Source organism: Gossypium hirsutum, chromosome A12 (assembly GCF_007990345.1).
Source record: "Gossypium hirsutum isolate 1008001.06 chromosome A12, Gossypium_hirsutum_v2.1, whole genome shotgun sequence".
In the NCBI taxonomy this organism is placed as follows: Eukaryota; Viridiplantae; Streptophyta; class Magnoliopsida; order Malvales; family Malvaceae; genus Gossypium; species Gossypium hirsutum.
The window spans coordinates 45,850,201-45,856,421 of NC_053435.1; positions in this window are offsets into that span (position 1 = coordinate 45,850,201).

The following is a 6,221-nucleotide window of genomic DNA, read 5'->3' on the forward strand; positions in this document are numbered from 1 at the left end:
ATGTGCTTTTATATATAGCAAATGGATCCTGAATGAGCCGTAGTAGACGATGTAGAAAGCAATGCACCTGCTCCTGTGTAAGGGACTGTGCAAGCTGATTCTTGACTGGCTACGAGTAGCCGTAAGGGTGAGGCTTAACAAGCCTTCTATCATATGATGAATGAATGGTTCACCCAATACATTAGAACCAATCCGACTGTACAGCAACCTCCACCCCTGGTTAATCCTTCTCAAATTCCTATTATGCCCTCAGTGAATCTAGTTCAGTTAAGTAGACCATCAGTTGATATGATTAGAAAGTATAGGGCTAAAGAGTTCTGAGCTACAACGAATGATGATGCTGAAAGAGCCGAATTCTGGTTAGAGAATACAATACGAGTATTTGATGAAATGTCTCTGAATCCTGAGGAATGTGTAAAATGTGTCATTTCACTTCTGAGAGATACGGTGTACCATTGGTGGAAAACTTTAATATCTGTGGTTTCGAGTGAACGAGCTATTTGAGATTTCTTCCAAGCTGAATTTCGGAAGAAACAAATTAGTCAGAGATTCATCGATCAGAAACGTAAAGAGTTCCTCAAGCTTAAACAAGGCTGTATGTCTGTTACTGAATACAAACGTGAATTTGTGAAATTGAGCCAGTATGCTCGAGAATGTGTATCAAATGAAGCAATAATGTGCAAAAGGTTTGAAAATGGACTAAACGAAGATATCCGTCTGTTAGTTGGGATTTTAGAGATTAAAGAAATGGTAGTGCTCGTTGAGCGAGCTTGTAAAGCCGAAGAATTAAGTAAATAGAAAAGAAAAGCTGATTCTGAAGCTAGAGATGTTAGAAAGAGATCTTTGAGTAGATTATTTCAGTCTGTGACAAAGAAATTCTGAGATGATCATAGCTATTCAAAGGCTAATGTAAGACATTTGAATCAAGATCGAGCTAGATCGTATTCGAATTTTAGAGCTCTTGCTACTTCTGTTGCAAGTGTCGGGAATGTCCGATCTGAGAAACTTGAATGTAAACACTGTGGTAAAAGACATCCGGGAAATTGTAAATTGAATAACCGAGCCTATTTCTGATGTGGATCTTTGGACCATTTTGTAAGAGATTGTTTTGAACCTGCTGAGTAAGGGAATGTACAGAATCTGAGACCGAGCAACACCTCAGCTAAAGGTAGACCTTCCAAAAATACGGAAAATGCAAGTGGTGGTCAAAGAGCTACTAGGGATACTACTATTAGATCTAAGGCCAGACCACCTGCCAGAGCCTATACTATTCGAGCTCTCGAGGAAGTTTCATCACCAGATTAGATTACGGGTACATTTACTCTCTATGATACTTCTGTGATTGCATTGATAAACCCTAGATCAATGCATTCTTATATTTGTATGAAATTAGTACACAGTAAGACTTTGCCTGTAGAGTCTACTAAATTCATAATTAGAGTATCGAACCCCTTAGGCAAAAGTGTCTTGGTTGATAAAGTCTGCAAGAATTGTCCGTTATTAATTTGAGATATCTATTTTCCTGCTGATCTGATGCTTTTTCCTTTAGACGAATTTGATATAATTCTAGGAACGGACTGTTTAACTTTGTACGATGCTATTGTGAATTGCAAATGAAAAGTCATTGATTTAAGGTGTAAGAATGATAAGATAATTCAAATTAAGTCTAGTGATAATGATAAGATAATTTGAATTGAGTCTAGTGATCTGAATGGACTACCAGTTGTGATATCTGCAATGAAAGCACGAAAATATGTGAAGAAAGGCTGTGAAGCCTACTTAGCTTATGTGTTAGACTCGAAAATGAATGATAAAAAAGTTGAATCAGTGCCTGTTTTCTGTGAATTCTCTTATGTGTTTCTTGAAGAACTACCGAGTTTGCCTCCAATTCGAGAAGTCTAGTTTGGCATTGAATTAGTACCTGGTACTACTCAGATTTTGATAGCTCCGTATAGAATGGCTTGGACCGAGTTAAAGGAATTAAAATCTTAGTTGTAAGAATTAACTGATCGAGGATTTGCTAGACCGAGCTTTTCACCATGGGGTGCTCCTGTCCTGTTTGTGAAAAAGAAAGATGGCACAATGAGGATGTGTATTGATTACCGTCAACTTAACAAAGTGACTATAAAGAACAGATATCCTCTGTCCAAAATTGATGACTTATTCGATCAGTTGAAAGGTGTTACTGTGTTTCCAAAGATAGATCTAAGATCGGGTTACTATCAGTTGCGAGTAAAGGACTCTGACATTCCGAAAACTACTTTCAGAACGAGGTACGAGCATTATGAATTTTTAGTTATGCATTTCAGATTGGCACCTGTTATCTTTATGAATTTGATGAATAGAATTTTCAAACCATATTTAGATCAATTTGTTGTGGTATTCATTGATGATATATTGATTTATTCACGTGATGAATCTGAACATGCCGGTCATTTGAGAATAGTGCTACAGACTCTGCAAGATAAACAGTTGTATGCAAAGTTTAGTAAATGTGAGTTTTGGTTATGAGAAGTTGGTTTTTTGGGTTATATTGTATTAGCATTTGGTATCCGAGTTAATCCGAGCAAAATTTAAGCTATTTTGGATTGAAAACCTCCGAGGAATATTTCAAAAGGCCGTAGTTTTCTGGGACTTGCTGTTACTATAGAAGATTCGTAAAAGGTTTCTCAATGATTGCGACTCCATTGACAAAACTGCTCCAGAAAGATGTGAAGTTTGAGTGGTCTGAAAAGTGTCAGAACAGCTTTGATCAGTTGAAAGCTTTATTAACTGAAGCTCTGGTTTTAGTACAACCTGAATCGGGTTAAGAATTTGTGATTTATAGTGATGCTTCGTTGATTGGTCTAGGATGTGTTCTAATGCAAGAAGGAAAAGTAATAGCTTATGCCTCGAGACAACTAAAGCCGCATGAAAAGAACTATCCGACTCACAACCTCAAGGTAGCTGCTATTGTGTTTGCCTTGAAGATTTAGAGTCACTATCTGTTTGGTGAGAAATGTCACGTGTTTTCTGATCATAAAAGTCTAAAGTATTTAATGACGCAAAAAGATTTGAATCTGTGACAGAGAAGATGGCTTGAATTGCTAAAGGACTACGAACTTGTGATAGATTATCATCCGGGTAAAGCAAATGTTGTTACTGATGCCTTGAGTCAAAAATCGTTGTTTGCTTTGCGTGCGATAAATGCTCATTTGGTTCTGTCTGATGATGGTTCAGTTTTAGTTGAATTAAAAGCAAGACCCTTGTTTTTACAACAAATTATCGAAGCTCAAAAGGTTGATAATGAATTAATAAAAAAATGAGCTCAGTGTGATTCTAAATTCCGAGTTGATGTTGATGATTGTTTGAGATTCAGAAATAGACTTTGTGTTCCGAGAAATCCAGAATTAATTCAGACGATTTTGAGTGAAGCTCACAGTAGTTGTTTATCTGTACATCCGAGTAGTACGAAAATGTATAATGATCTGAAGCAACATTATTGATGGTCCGGAATGAAAAGAGATATCTCTTATTTTGTTTCTAAATGTTTAATCTGTCAGCAAGTAAATGCTGAACATCAAGTGCCATCTGGGTTATTACAACCGATTATGATCCGGAGTGGAAATGGGATCGAGTGACCATGGATTTTGTTTCGGGTTTGCCCTGTCTCCGAGAAAGAACGACGTAATTTGGGTTGTAGTTGATCGTTTGATGAAGTTAGCTCATTTTATTTCGATTCGATTTGATTACTCACTCGATAAAGTAGCTGAGTTATATATTTCTAATATCGTGAAACTACATGGTTTACCATTGTCGATAGTGTCAGATAGAGACCCGAGATTTACATCATGACTCTAGAAGAAATTGCAAGATGCTCTGGGTACTAAATTACATTTTAACACTACTTTTCATCCGCAAACAGATGGTCAATCTGAACGGATTATTCAGATATTTGAGGATATGTTGAGATGTTGCATCCTTGAGTTTAAAGGTACGTGGGAACAATATCTACCTTTGATTGAATTCACTTATAATAATAGCTTTCAATCGAGCATTAAAATGGCACCGTAGAAGCCTTATACGGTAGAAACTGTAGAACTCCGTTATACTGGTCTGAGCTTAGTGAGAATAAGATTTACGGTATTAATCTAATAAAAGAAACAAAACAAAAAGTGAAAGTAATCCGAGATAGTCTGGAAGCTACCTTTGATCGTCAGAAATCTTATGCGGATTTAAAATGAAAAGATATCGAATTTGAGATCGGTGATAAAGTGTTTCTAAAAGTATCTCCGTGGAAGAAACTGTTCCGATTTGGTAAAAAAGGCAAGTTGAGTTCGAGGTTCAATGGACTGTATGAAATCATCGAGCGAGTTGGGCCGGTTGCTTATAGATTGAGGCTACCAGCTGAGTTAGAAAAGATACATAATGTGTTTCATGTATCGATGCTTTGAGGATACAAATCCGATCCTTCGCATATAATTTCCTTATCTGATATTGAAATCCAATCTGATATGACTTATGAAGAAAAGCCGATTTGTATTTTAGCTCGTGAGGTTAAAGAGTTACGAAATAAGAAAATTCCATTAGTTAAAGTGGTGTGGCATCGACACAGTGTTGAAGAGACCTCGTGGGGGTCTGAAGATTTTATGAGCCAACAATATTTGAATTTGTTTAATGGTAAGATTTTCAGGGACAAAAATCCCTAAGGGGGGAGAATTGTAACAGTCCTGTTGTGACCCTAGTCAGAATAGTTGTTTCGGGATCACAAATCTGAGTCTGAAAAGTATTTTAATATTATTTTCTATGTACATGATGAATGAATTTGCATCTGTGAAATTTCTGTGATTTAATTTATCTATTTCCGTACTGAATATTGAAAAAAAAGATCTAATCACGTAAAGTGTAAAAGCTGTGTGCTAGATATTAAAAGTACCTATAAGTACCTATTTGATTTGGCTTATTTAAGTGAGGGTCCTCGCATGTCAAATTTACCATTTATGTTAATGGTGGACAAGTATGGACATGCAGTTGGTAAGTTTTAATGTTTATTAGTCAAAAGCAAAATGAAAAAATGTTTATTAAAGTTGTTATAATAAAATGAAAACATGAAATTGGCCATTATTATCATGCATATAGCCGATTATATTAAGAAAATAGAAAGAAGAAGACCATCCTAGGGTTCGGTCATTGATTTGGTTGATTAAAGTATGTACTTTGGTCCGTTTTTGATAATTTTTACGTTTCTGTAATTGTTGCTTCGTGTTCTTCAAAACCCATGCCTGAATTTCTATTCTGTTAAAGATTATGAAATGTGCCATTGATGATTATATGAGTTTTTTAATGTTTTTATATGGATTATGAAAGATATATGTGATATTATCATGCTTTGTTCTTGATTTTTTGATGGAATAGAACTATTTGGGCTAATTTGTGGAAATAAGGTTTTGAAGGACTAAATTGTAAATTAAATATGGTATTTGGGCTTGTATGGAAGCTATGTATATTTGGCCAAGCTATAGTCTTGGTGAATTTTGCATATTTGTGATTTTGTGAAAAATAGACTAAATTGTCAAAGTGGGAAAATGTAAGGGCTAGAATGCAAAATGCCCTAAATATGTGTATATGGATTGAATTGAATGAAATGAATGGTTGATTTGGTTGAATTTGAATTGTATTAGATCAAGAACAAAGAAAATCGGACTTAGATCGAGGAAAGTCCAAAATAGTCGAATAGTCGACTCGTTTCTGTCTGAAATTTGTACGAGATAAGTCAAAATACAATTACATTTTAAATTGATTTAATGTTGTATATACTAGTTATAATCTGTATTGGACAGCTGTGAGAGCCTGATGAATGAATTCCGAGTAAATTTCGATAATATGCTAGTATCTGAAAAGCTCTGTATGTTTCTAAAAGAACGTTGTCATCGATCTGAGATATCGTGTAAGACCATGTCTGGGATACATGTCTCGATTTGAGATTTACATTTAAGACTATGTCTGGGACATCGACATCGTATCTGAATTCATGTAAGACCCTGTCTGAGACAGTGGCATCAAAATTGAATTACATGTAAGACCACGTCTGAAACGTTGGCGTTGTACCCGTTTATGAGTATATGCATCGTTTCTGAACCGTCTGATGATAGAATACGACATATGGGAATGAATATATGAAATGTATAATCTATACAGGTACGTTTGTATCGTACTAAATTTCTGAATATGAAAGACTCTGT